Source organism: Phyllostomus discolor, chromosome 7 (genome assembly GCF_004126475.2).
Source record: "Phyllostomus discolor isolate MPI-MPIP mPhyDis1 chromosome 7, mPhyDis1.pri.v3, whole genome shotgun sequence".
Taxonomy (NCBI): domain Eukaryota; kingdom Metazoa; phylum Chordata; class Mammalia; order Chiroptera; family Phyllostomidae; genus Phyllostomus; species Phyllostomus discolor.
In genome coordinates, this window is record NC_040909.2 from 111,214,854 (window position 1) to 111,229,494 (window position 14,641).

Sequence of the window (14,641 nt, forward strand, 5' to 3'; positions counted from 1 at the left end):
TGTATGCACAATGTATATATAAGGAAGAAAATTCAAGCATTATTTGTAATTTTGAAAAATTAGAATAATTCCAATGCCTAACAGTAGCATTAAACATAGGTTAAATAAATCCTAGGAGATATATAATGGGCTATTACAGAGTTAAGATAATGAATACTTAATCACATAGAAAAAGTTCATCATATATTACTCTAAAAATTCATTTATTTTACAAACTAATTTATTATAAAGTTACCCTTCATATATATTTTAATTTAAAGAAGAAATGAATACCTATGTGTGTGCCACCCACTTATTAAAATGAACAGTATCAGTTTCTTTAAATTCCCCTATAGGACACCATATGATGTTAAGTAAAAGAAATAAAAAAGCATCTTAGAAAATAGTATATAAAGATGATAATAGTATATTCAAATAACTTAATTTAGTGAAAAATTATACAAATAGCAGAAGACTGGGGATATATATATATATATATATATATATATATGCAGTTGTTACCTTGGGTTGATGGCCTTGTGGGGGAACTTAATTTTTTTAATTTCTAATAATTTGTTTTATTCTTCTTCAGTGAACATTGATCAGGTTTATAATAAAAACATAACAAATGTTTCATGTATTCATGTAGCTTTATTATTTTTACTTAACATTGTAGATTGAAAAGTCAAAAACAACTTTTTTTTCCTTTGAGGCTGGGAAGACTATAATCAGAGACTGGAAAGTAAAAGGATTATGATTCACCATTAAACATGAAGGTCTTTAAATATTCTTAGTCAGTATAACAATATTTAATTCCTTTTTGGCACATGCTGTGTACTAGGTGAATGGTGCAAAAAAACCATAAATGTGTAAGTGCCCTAGGTGTTCAGAGTAGCCAGGGCAGGAGATCCTCTCTAGTTGCTCAGGTCAAATAACACATCAAGGAAGAAGTCTTCCATCTGGATGTTAAAGGATACGGAAGATTTAGGTCATCATTGTTGAACTCTTTGGCCTTAGGGGCCTGTTTATAATACTCTTCAAAATAATTAAGGACCTCTAAGAACCTTGGTTTATGCGGGTTATATCTGTCTGTATTAACCATATTAGAAATAAAAATCAAGAAAATGTATTTATTAATTTTAAAAAACAGCCCTGACTGGAGTGGCTCAGTGGATTGAGTGCTGCTGGCCTGCGAACCAAAAGGTGGCCAGATGGATTCCCAGTCAGGGCACATGCCTGGTTTGTGGGCCAGGTCTGGGGGCACACGAGAGGCAACCATACATCAGTGTTTTTCTCTCTTTCCTTTCCTTCTCCCCTTAAAAATAAATAAGGACAATACTTAAAAAAGTAAAATAAATTACATATTGACATCATATAATTTTAATGAAAACTATTTCCAAAACAAAACCATTTAGTGAGGAGAATGGTATTGTTTTACATTTTACATTTTAATATATAGTTTAATAGAAGACGGCTGGATTCTCATATCTGCTTCTGTTGTAATATACATCATAAAGCCTCTGGAAAGCTACTGTACATGTGGGAGAGAATGAGAGTGAAAAGACAAATAGCAGCTTAATATTACTGTAAACATAAAGTTGTGGGCCTCCTGAGAACCACTTTGAGAATTAGTAATTAAAATAGACTGAGCACAAAATAGGGAGATGGCATAACCTCAGAGGTAGGAAAGCATAAAGCAAATCAGGGAGAGTGAACAGACCAATCTGGTAGTTGTGAAAAATTCAATGGGGGAAGACAGGAAAGATATGGCCAGAAATGTAGGTTGGGGGAATCATATTATGTCAATACCAGCTTATTAAATTATGACTATTACTGACCTCTAGTTTTGGCTTCAGAAAGCTTCTGGGCAGGAGTGGTTAGAAGACAAATGCATACTTGGTTCCAGGCAATACTAAGTTATGTGCTAGGAGTATTTTTAGAGATTTATTGACTGCATATATTCATTCAATTTAGTTAGTGTCTACCACATTCCAAGGATCAAGGTAAGAACTAGTGATACAAAGATGATATTGACACAATCTCTATGGGAGATTCAGATATTAAAAGGTAAGTAATACATTATTTAGTTTTTATTTTTCAATTACTATTAAGATATAATATTAATTAATTTCCGGTGTACAACATAGTGATTATACATTTATATAATTTACAAAGTGACCACCCTGATAAGCAATACCTCCTTTAAACTGGAGGAACACAGAGGAAAGGGTAGCTGACTCTGACTGGGAGGTGTGGTGGACAAGTTGTGAGATGGACAGAAAGACTTAAAGGTTGAAACCCCAAATATCAACAATCAGTCAAATGTAACCATGGCAAGAAATACTAAAAGCATAGGGATGACAAATACAGTACTCGAGTTAGTAGAGTAGATCTGAAGAGATAGGCATATAATACCAAAGAATAATTTCCTGAGTATATGTTCTCATTTTGAAAGTACAAGTGTACACCAATTGCTTATATTAATGTCTGCCTTTTTTCACTTGGATCACCTTTTCAGGCTTTTTGGTTTTTTGTGACTCAGTAACTATAGAGAAGGGGGGGGGGAGAAATTTAGATAATTACAACAGTTTTAAACCAGGTGCTAAGAACACCTTTACCATCCCATATAATTATGATTAAATATGTAAAGAAAGAACCTGTCTCCCAGCACCACCTGCAGGGGACAAAAAAGTCTGCAACAGCGTTTAATTCTTTGCCAGAGCATCTTCAAGCCAGCATTCCTTTATTGAGCATGTACTAAGTAAAGAGTCTGATTTTAGTAGCTGAGAATACAAAGATCAATGAGACCATTCACCCATACTCTAACGGACATTATTACACATCAGGGTTTTTTGTGGTGACTAAAGTAGCTTGCAAGGAACTGATTAAATCTAAGACAATCAGGTTTCTTTAGTGCAGATTAAATAGTAAAGCAACTACCACATTGTTTTTTTTTACATCCTTCATGAAAAGAAACAAAGAGTAAAGGTGATTTCACAGTTTTAAGAAATAAAGTGTCTTTTTTTTTTTTTTTTTTTTGAGACTTCACGTCTGTTGAGCTTGTAATGTGATGAGAAAGGCCTGTGTTCTGTACAATTTTATGTGGGCCAGTTAAGGTGGTTCTCTTCCTAATTTAAGGCAATACCTAGACAACTGTGTTGTGGGATAGCTCTCTGATGGTCAAATAGGGATCAGATGGAAGAAGATATGTGGCACTGTAACAATTCATAAGCACCTATTTGAAATAAACCAAAAGTGTATACTAGTAAAGCCTTTTACTGTCCTTACCAAATTATGCCCTAGAAGCTAGGAAGGATGAAGTTTCCAAAACTTTTTAGCCTTTTATAATCTCACAAGAAGCATGGAATATTTTTTTGAATTCCAGGATTTAAAATAGAAGCAGAATGCAAAATATACACAAGGAGCAAAGTAAATGAAACAAGCATTCATTACAACATCCTTAGAGTAAGAAAAGACTTCTACTGGATGATCAATAAAGAATGTGAATAAAGTTGACCTGCAGGATAGCTTTCTATATTTTTCTTTATCTAGATTTAGTGGTAGCAGCCAGTAAGCTATTACCCCTGTCAGCCACCCCACAGCCCAAGGAAAATGTTTACGTGACTTTGGGTAGTCACATTCTGGTGTTTTCAGTCTTATCTGCTGGATATTGGAAGTACCTAGTGCGAGGAAAACCTGAATTGACACTTCCAATCATACCACTTTCCAAAATCACACCACAAGTAATAAAAGCGATGACATGGACTAGTAAAATAATACATGGTCAGAGGTAAGGGGATCTTAGACATAATGTAGCCAATATTTCTCAAAATATGGGTTCTCTATCAGCAGAAGAATTTCTTGTTCATTACAAATTCAGACTTGTGGGCTTCATGTCAAACCTGATCATTTTCAATTCCTAACGATGATGTTCAAGAATCTGCTTTTTAAACAAGCTCCTTAAATTGACATGTGCATTAAGGTTTGTGAACTGCTTATCTAGTCAAACTGCTTCATATGACAGATGAGGAAAATAATACTAGAGAAGTCAAATGATTTCCCCAAAGTGATACGGTTAGTCAGGCAGAAAGTAGACTTCAGACTCACATATTTTGGCTTCCAGGTAGAATTTTCATGTTTTAAGTAGTTTGTATTATTTTGTAAATTGCCAGTGGACCTCAATGAAAAGGGAATTTTGAGTTCTCTGTCCCTTGAAATTCCTCTCAAATTTAAAATAACAATTTACTATTAGTCGATTCCCAGTACTTGCTTAAGTAAGCTACTGCCTTGAAATAAAGAGAATATCAACTATAGAAGCATGTGGACAAAGATATTTTGTTATCATGTTACCATCCCAGTCCCCTTCACAACAAAACAAGCAAGATTTTATCAACAGGAACATATATTCATTCTTCTCAAATCACAAGAGACAACCATAAAAAGTAAATGGAAAACGCTGCTACTAGTGTTAAACAAGAATATCTCACCCTTTACAACAACATACCATATGGTATTTCCCTACCTTGTTCAGTATTTAACCTAACAATTTATTGCTAGGCGTCTTGGCAGCAAGCTGTGCAAGTTGAAGTGGAATCTGATTGAGGTGAGTTAATTAATGTGGTGGCAGCTTGGAATGTTGTCCAGCTGCCAGTGAGAATTATGTTTGTTTGCCTTTGGCCCAAGTGTGAAATGGCTGGCTGTTGATTTCAGAAGTGTGAGTGTACATTTTTATATCTCACACGAATGAATACATTTTTTGTATCCTACACATTTGGGGGGAAATGCTGAAATTTATTGGGTAATGTTATTTACCACTTGTGTGGCAGAAAGAGAAAGGTGGAATTTTGCCCCAGAGGTTGACTTTGCATCTGTAGAAAAAGCTAAAGCAGGTGGCATATAAATCTAGGAGCAGGTAAATAAGCCATGTGAAATTAGCTCATCTAGGCTAATGTGTTTAGGAATAACTTTACAAAGGAGGAAAGCAGGATTTGAACCAAAAAAAGAATAACTCTTGTAATTGTAAATGAAAGGATTCAGAAAGCACAAAACATAATGTCAAACTAGCCTTGAAAGGAAGGGCTTTGGGTTTACTGACTTACATTTAGAATTTTAATTTTCTTTTCATTAAATGCAACCCTCCATTGGAGATATCATCTCTCTGTGCAACCTTCTTCCCATCAGTAACTGATGATAGCTATTCCTGTGATATGTTTTTGATGTTAAAGTTACCATATAGATTGACTGGTGTTTACTGATGTGGGTAGGGGTTCTCTAAATTAAGCAGTCAGTAACTGACACAAACCTACACACTTCAAAGTGTACCTGAATGGTGTCAGATATTATTGTTCACCTGCTTTTTTTTTTACATAAAATACTATTAAGATAAAATGCCTTGAGAAAAGTTTACTTCAGTGGATTAAGGAGATGGATACTTAAAAATTTAATATTTACTTGAATTTCTTTCTTTATTCCACCATTTTGAAGGGCTTTAAAATACACTAATACTAAAGGGTACAGCAGGCAGATGTAATAGCAAATAATATGAAGAAAAGTTTGCAAACCGAACAAAACAATTGTTTTCAGAATTCCTTTTTGATGATAAAAAGATGTCCTTAAATTTGGGGGTACCATGAAAATATTAACAAAACTTTGAAATGAAAGTCTTTATACTTTTGAAGATACTAAATGAAATTATTTGTCAGGAAAAATCTAGCAAAAATACTACTTTAAATGTAGAAGTGTAGGGGAAAAACACAAAGTAGTTCTTCATAAAAGCTGTTAATCTAAGAAAATATGATAATAGCTTTGAAACATTCAGATAGGTGAGAGATACTGCAAGGTTCAGACTCCATATATATACATATATATATATTATTTTTACAGTTTTGCTTTTCTGTACAGATTTGCTTAGTAATTACTGAATTTCGAGGCCACTTTAGGTGACGAAGAACCTTTATAAGTAGTTTATTTTGTCTAGAACCAAGGTATACTGCAAACCCAGTCTGGAGCAAAATGGGAAGTACCATCTTTATAAAGACCCACTTAGAAATTCTGATCCAGGAGGGTAAGATGTTTTCTTTTTCTGGTAGCAGGGCTTAGGTATACCAGGCTGCTAGGCCACCATTCCCAGGGATAGCCAGGAAAACGGGGTACAGGCCCTTAAAACAAGTCCAACCAATTGCTGCCCCCCCCCCCCCCCGCGTTGTGGCACATGTTATGGCAGTGTAAATCACCTGTATTCGATGGTGAACTTATAAAACCTTGTAAGATAACACCTGCTGTCAAAAATGGGATCACTGCATTGTTACACCAGCCGCTACACAAGCCCGTGTGTCATTTAAGACGCGATGAGGAAGACGGCTATTAGGCCGCAGAGAGCAGCGGTGAGTCCGATACGTGTCGATTCATGTTCCGGTCGATTCCTTTCTGTTTCTAAAAGTTGGTTAATTTTTCTGGTTAAGATATACAAAATTTGTTTTTCCTTAACAGTATCAACTGGCTCACGATTTTCCATCTTGCGTCCCACGTCCTCCACCCGGCGGTGGGTGCACCCTCTGGTCTTCCACAGCCACCGAGGCTCCCTGCAAACTGCAACTGACGCTCAACTCGCCCTGCCCAGCCCTGTTTCCTGGACCCCAGTTTACTGGAAGCTGGAGAAAAGGTAATTCTTTTCGGGTCACATGCTAAATAATAGAATATTATGATGTTTGTTTTTTACCGCCAAAGGTATCTGCTAATTTTTAAAAAATAATAGGCTAAATTATTATAATTACATGTGAAGCGTATAGTTAGCACTGGCTTCTTGGTTATTTTCCTTTATTAAATATGGCAATTTAAAATATAATAAAGACATTTTGTGCTTGCCTTTCACATAAAAAGTAAAAAAACACAAAAAACCCTGGTAAATATTACTATACTCTTCAGATTATAGGGTTATCATATCCTTGAGCTTTCAGACCAAAGTAAACCTCAAACATTTTAAATGATATTACTATAAGGGTGAATTAAGAAATTAAACACTTTAAAATAAACCCATTGGGATCTCATAAGGTCAGACTTATCACCAAATGCTGGCCTCATAATGAAATTTTATAAATTATTTCTTCACTACTGAAAATAATCTTAATTTGGCAGAGATATATTAGATAAATGTTTTCTCCTTAAAATTTTCTGATGTTTATGCTATGTTTACAATTATGTATTGTAAGACTGTGAAAGATGCTCTCACACAAAATTACCCTAAATTTGATGATTGGATCACATGTACACTTGACATGGACAAAGTTAATGTGTTCAACATTTTTGGTGAAATGCTGTTTTAAAAAAATCAGGACAGACATACACTTCACATTTACAAAGTAATTGTGTTAAACATTTTTGGTTAAATGATAAGCTTTTAAAAAACCAGGACCATTAATGAATGCTAATGTTAATGAAGGGTCCTCAGATAATTCTAACATCAAGAGATTAAAATAATATAACATTATAGGCTTTCAAAATAATATGGAAAAGTTGTGCACATTTTATATACCAAAATGATAAATCAATGTGGGATGATGTAAGTTTAAATAGTATCAATTCTGTGGATACTTATATCAGACAAAATAGACTTTAAAACAAAAGCTATCTCAGTGGATTGAGCGTGGGCTGCAAACAAAAGTGTCGCAGGTTTGATTCCCAGTCAGGGCACATGCCTGGGTTGCAGGCCACAGCCCCCAGCAACTGCACATTGATGTTTCTCTCACTCTCTCTTTCCCCCTTCCTTCCCTCTCTAAAAATAAATGAATAAAATCTTTTTAAAAATGCTATTAAAAAAACAACAAAAAACCAAAAGCTATAATAAGAGATGAAGAAGGACATTCCATAAGAATAAAGGGATCAATTTAACAAGAGGATATACCCTTATAAACATTTACAAATTCAACATAGGAACACCTAAATATATAAAGCAATTTTTTAAAAATATATTTTATTGATTATGCTATTACAGTTGTCCCATTCCCCTCTTCATTTTACTCCACCCTGCACACCCTCTCCCACCCACATTCCACTCCTTTAGCTCATGTGCATGTGTTATAAGTTCTTGAGCTTCTGCATTTCCCATACTATTCTTGCCCTCCCCCTGTCTATTTTCTACCTACCATCTATGCTACTTATTCTCCATACCTTTTCCCCCTCTCTCCTCCTCCCACTCCCCTGTTGCTAACCCTTCATGTGATCTCCATTTCTGTGGTTCTGTTTCTGTTTTAGTTTTTTGCTTAGTTAATTCTTGTTTTAGATGTAGTTGTTAATAATTGTGAGTTTGCTGTCATTTTACTATACATGTTTTTTATCTTCTTTTTCTTAGATAAGTCCCTTTAACATTTCATAAAATAAGGGCTTGGTGATGATGAATTCCTTTACCTTAACCTTATCTGAGAAACACTTTACCTGCCCTTCCATTCTAAATGAAAGCTTTGCTGGATAGAGCAATCTTGGTTGTAGGTCCTTGCCTTTCATGACTTGGAATACTTCTTTCCAGCCCCTTCTTGCCTGCAAGGTCTCTCTTGAGGAGTCAGCTGACAGTCTGATGGGAACTCCTTTGTAGGTTACTGTCTCCTTATCTCTTGCTGCTTCTAGGATTCTCTCCTTCATTTTTACCTTGGGTAATGTAATTATGATGTGCCTTGGTGTGTTCCTCCTTCGGTCCAACTTCTCTGGGACTCTCTGAGCTTCCTGGACTTCCTGGAAATCTATTTCCTTTGCCAGATTGGGGAAGTTCTCCTTTATTATTTGTTCAAATAACTTTTCCACTTGTTGTTCTTCCTCTTCCCCTTCTGGTACCCCTATAATTCAGATGTTGGAATGTTTCAAGATGTCCTGGAGGTTTCTAAGCCTCTCCTCATTTTTTTGAATTTTTATTTCTCCATTCTTTTCTGTTTGGTTGTTTCTTTCTTCCTTCTGGTCCACTCTATTGTTTTGAGTCCCCGTTTTCTTCGCATCATTATTGGTTCCCTGTGCATTTTCCTTCATTTTCTTATTGTAGCCTTCATTTTTTCATCCAATTTGCGACCAAATTCAACCAATTCTGTGAGCATCCTGATCACTGGTGCTTTGAACTATGCATCTGATCGGTTGGCTCTCTCTTCGTCACCTAGTTGTATTTTTTCTGGAGCTTTGATCTGTTCTCTCATTTGGGCCTTTTTTTTTTTTTTTTTTTTTGTCTTGACGCTCCTGTTTTGTATGAGGGGCAGAGCCTTAGGTGTTCACCAGGGTGGGGCTGCGATGCTGTATGTGGGGGCGGGGTCTGAGAGGGAACAATGGAGCTTGCTCTACTCTCCACAGGATTTCAGTTCCATCCACCACTTTGCCCAAGCAAACTGGGCCTTTCTGGTGCTAATTCCTGTGTGGGTGGGCTTGTACACAAGAAGTATTCTAGGACCCTGTGGGTCTCTCCAACAACTTTGCTGGGTTTATCTGCATGTGAATGTGGGACTGCCTGGTCAGCCAGCCGCCTTGTGTGTACTGCCTTGCTTCACAATCACCACCTCACTGGATCTGCCCGTTGCCACCCTGTGCCCAGAGTCTGCCAGCCACCGCCTATGTGCCCAGGGTCCGACTACTGCGGCCTTGCACGCCCCAGATGTGCCACCGCTTTTTGTGCCGAAACCCCTCTTTGCCCAGCTGCCTGACTCCACCCCTCCTACCAGTCTGGATGAATGTGTCTATTTTAACTCCTTGGTTGTCCAACTTCCTTACAGTTCAATTTTCTGTGAGTTCTGGTTGTTATTTTGTTTCTAAATTGTTGTTGTTCTTATTTTGGTTGTGTGAGGAGGCACAGTGTGTCTACCTATGCCTCCATCTTGGCCAGAAGTATATAGAGCAAATCTTGATGGGCATACAGGGAGAGACTGACAGTAATAAAGTCATAGTAGGGAATTTTAACACCCCATTGACATCAATGGATAGATCTTTCAGGATAAAGTCAACAAAGAAACAGTGGCCTCAAATGACACACTAGAGCAGATTAATTTAATTGATAACTTCAGAGCATTTTACCCGAAAGTAGCAGAATAAACATCTTCTTCAAGTCACATGGAACATGATCCAGCTAGCCCATTCTTTTTCTTCTCCTTACAGTATTTCTCTGAAAAATAACAGCTTCTAAGAGATACTCTTAGTCCTGTGAAGCACCATGAATCCTTATTCTGTTGCAGCAATTTTCTTCCCACAGTAATTCCTTCATCCTCACTGAGACCTTCACCCTCAGTGTTGAGTAATGAATTTATAACCCTCCTGTCATTATCCTCTACAAATGAAAAGATGAACTAATGACCATCACCTGTATATCCGTGTAGAAGTAAATGATTAAGGAGTCAAACCACCTGTAAGTTTATTTCCGTTCCCTCCTTAACCACCATCAAAAGACTGTTAGGAGAAAAATTTAGGGCTCTACACCAACAAAGAAATGAATATGAGAAGACAAGAGCTGAATGTGCAGCTCTAGCAGAGGCAAGAGATGTCATCAAAAATTTGGAAGATGGATATTTGATGAACGAGTAGCAAAAATGACGCAGTAGAACAAAGAAAAGTGCCCAGGAGTAATTAACCTAAGTACAGTAGTACCTCAGTACTTTTTCTCAGTTTGTTCTGGAACTCTGATGAGTGCTGAAACTGATGAGTACCAAACAATGAAGCATTTTCTCTGGCAGGGTGGCATTGTGACTCATACAAGTTCCAGCAAATGCCACAAGCCCTGAGCAGGCACTGAGTGCTGAGACATTTTTTTCTCGTCAAAATGTGATGAATACAGGTTTTGATGAGTTCTGAAGCTAACGAATACTGAGGTATGACCATTATTAGATCTGCAATAAACCCTGGAAAGATAAGAATTAAACCAAGCAGTTCAGAGGGCAAGGATGCAGATGAAGCTGAAAAGATACGGAGTAACCAAAAGTCTATCAAATTTCTAAAGAGCAGTTCTCTTTTCTCATGAAGCCATGCAAGTGAGTACCCCATATCCATCCTGGTAAAAGACTAAAGGGTTCACTCTGGAGAGGTTAAACCAGAAGAATGTTGGACCAAAGCATTCATGTTAAAAAGGAAAATTGTCTAAAAATCTATATGGGGTATATGTACTAAATAACAAGAGCTCCTTTTCTTTTAGTCTCTAAGAACTCAGTGCCAAGTTTATAACATCCAGAAAGGAAATAGAAGAATTTCTCTCTGGAAAGTGCTAATCCAAGAAAAACACAAATCAAAACAGAGATACTGATAACTGATTATCCCCTAGCAAAAATGAATACAAATAATCAAAAATTTATATAGAACCACAAAGACCCTAAAGAGTCACATCTATCTTAAGAAGAACAAAGTGGAAGATTATCATGCTACCTGATATCAAACTACAAGGATATAGTAATTAAATTAGCACAGTACAGGCATAAAAACAGACACATTGATCAATGGAGTAGAATGGAGAGTCTGGAAATAAACCTACACCTATATGGTCAATTGATGTATATGACAAAAGAGGCAAAAACATACAATGAGGTAATGACATTCTATAAATAGTGTTGGAAAATTGAACAGCTACATGCAAAAAAACCCCTAAACCACCTTTTTGCATCATATACAAGAATAAACTCAAAATGGATTAAGGGCTTAAATGTAAGACCTGAAACCATAAAACCCCTGGAAGAAAACATAGGCAGCAAACTCTATGATATTTTTCTTAGCAATATTTTTTTTCTGATATATCTCCTTGGGTAAAGGAAACAAAATAAAAATGCGACTACCTCAAATGAAAAAGTTTTTATACAGCAAAGAAAACCTATTTGAATTCAACAAAATAAAAGGAAAACCTATTGAATGGAAGAAAATATTCACCAATGAAACATCTTATAAAGAGTTAATATCCAAAATGTATAAAGAAATCATACAACACCAAAACAAATAATTTAATTTAAAAATGGCCAGTTTTCCAAAAGGACATACAGGTGACCAATAGACATCAAAAGATACGCAACATCACTAATCATCAGAGAAATGCAAATTAAAACTACAATGACATATCACCTGTATGAATGTCTCACACCTGTCAGAAGCCTGCCATTAATTCTGTATTGGTGAGGATGTGGAGAAAAGGGAACCCTTGTGCACTGTTGGTAGGATTGAAATTGGTGCAGCCACTATGGCAAATAGTATGGAGTTTCCTCACGAAATTAAAACTAGAACTACCTTATGACCCAGCAATTCCACTTCAGGGTTTTTATCCGAAGAAGTCCAAAACACTAATTTGAAAAGCTATATGCTTCCCTATGTTTATTGCAGCATTATTTACAATAGGCAAGATATGGAAGTAACCTAAGAGTCCATCAACAGACAATTGGATATCCAAGAAGCGGTACATAGACAATAGAATAATAGTCAACCATAATAAAGAATGAAATCTTACCATTTTTCACTCATTGGATGGGTCAAGAGGTATTTTTCTAAGTGAAGTGAGTCAGTCAGAAAAAGATAAATACCGATTTCACTTATATGTGGAATCTAGAAAAATAAACAAAATAGAAACAGACTCATAGATACAAAGAACAAACTGATGGCGTCCAGATGGGTGGAATATTGTCTGCTGGTTGGATAAGGTGAAGGGATTAAGAAGCACAAATTGGTAGTTACAAAATAGTTGTGAGGATGTAAAGTATGGCACAGGTAATATAGTCAATAATACTGTAATAACTATGTATGGTACCAGATGGGTACTAGACTTATTGGTGGGATCACTTTGTAAATTATATAAATGGGTAACCATGAAGCTATACACCTGAAACTAACATAATTTTCCATGCCAGTTGTAATTAAAAATAAGCAAATTAAAAAAATTTATAATGGATTTTACCATTTCTGTAAAAGGCCATTGGGATTTTGTCAGGTGTTATACTGAATCTATATATTGCTTTGGGTGGTATTGTCATCTTAACATCTTAGCAATATTAAATAAGTGTTCATAAACATCTGCTTTTGCTATTTTACAGAAATGTAATTATTATAACTTCTTGACCAATTGACCCTTTTATTTATATATAATGTCTACCTTTGTCTCTTGTAATAATTTCTGATAAAGTCTATTGGTATAGCCACTAATGTCTATTAGTATACCAATGGCATGGAATATCTTTTTCATCTCTTCAATGGCATACAGAAACTGCTATTATACAGCTTTGTCTTTCTGTTTTATGTTATTGTAAAAAATTATCTTTATGTATTGTTGTTCAATAACCTATATGTACAAATACTGTTTTATGTATTCATCTTTAAAATCATTAAAGAAATAAAAGGAGAATTCTAAGCCAAAACCACTATAATCCTGATTGTTTCATTTACCTATCTAGTTACCTCCATTGGCATTCTTTCTTTCTTCATATGGCCTTGAGTTACTGCCTAGTGTCCTTTCATTTCAGTCTGAAGGAGTCCCTTCAACATTTCTTATTGGACTGATTTCATAGCAACAAGCTTGCTGGTTTTTATTTATCTAGAAATGTCTTTATTCCTCCTTCATTTACGAATATTAGTTTTGCCAGATATAGAATTATTAGTTAATAGTTTGTTTTCTCTTTCAACATTTTAAATGTTGTCCCACTACTTTCTGGTTTCCATGGTTTCCAATGACAAATAGGCTGTTATTCTTGTAGAGGAGCCCTTGTACATGCTAAATGACTTTTCTCTTGTTACTTAGTCAGTCTTTCTTTGACATTTCACAGTTTTATTACACTGTGTCCTGATGTGAATTTCTTTATCTTGTGGTTTCTTGAGCTTCTTATATGTGTAGATTCATGTCTTCGGTCATATTTGGGATGTTTGCAGCTGTTATTTTTTCAAATATTCTTTCTGCCCCATCTCTCTTTTCTTCTGAGACTCCCATAATGATGTGATACATGTGTCCCACAAGTTTTTTTTGACTCTGGGTTGTTTTTTATTATTTTTCCTTTATGCTCCACAGACTAGATCATTTCAGTTGTCTTAACTTCAAGTTTGCTGATTGTTTTTCCTTCCTGTTCAAGTATGCCCTAGAATCTCTGTAGCAAATTTTTAATTATAGCTACTTACTTTTCTAGCTCCAGAATTCCCATTTGGTTTCTTTCAAAATTTCTATCTCTGTGTTGATATTCTCTATTTATTAATATATCATTCTCCTTCTTTTCTATAGTTCTTTTTTTTGCCCATGCTTTTCTTTGAGCTCTTTGAGTATATGTAAGACAGTTGATTTAAAGTCTTTGCCTGCTATGATTGATGTCCGAACTTCCTCAAGTATGTTTTCTTACACTTTTTCCCTGTGAATGGGTCACACTTTCCTGTTTATTTGTATACCTTGTGCTTTTTTTGTCACAGAACTGGACATTTTGAATATTATAATTAGGGAAATCATAATTACTCCCCCCTCTCCAGAGTTTGATGTTGTTCCTTGTTGAGGGCTTTAATCACCCATTTGTCTAATGAGTCTACAATACAGTTTTTGCAAAGAGTGTACTTCTTATTTATAATGGTCACCTAAGTCTTTGCTGCATTATTTCAGTAGTCAGCCAGTAATCTCACAGAAATTTCATTAAATACCCCAAACCAAAAAGAAAAAATCAAACAAACTCTCATTTTTGCAGATTGGTTCTGAGCAGAGGCAGTCCTT

The 14,641-nt window shown here is 35.7% G+C and overlaps 1 pseudogene; it reads right to left on the minus strand.

Moving 5' to 3' along the window:
• Nucleotides 1-5,501: 5,501 nt before the first annotated feature.
• Nucleotides 5,502-6,568, minus strand: LOC114514836 (annotated as a pseudogene).
• Nucleotides 6,569-14,641: the final 8,073 nt, after the last annotated feature.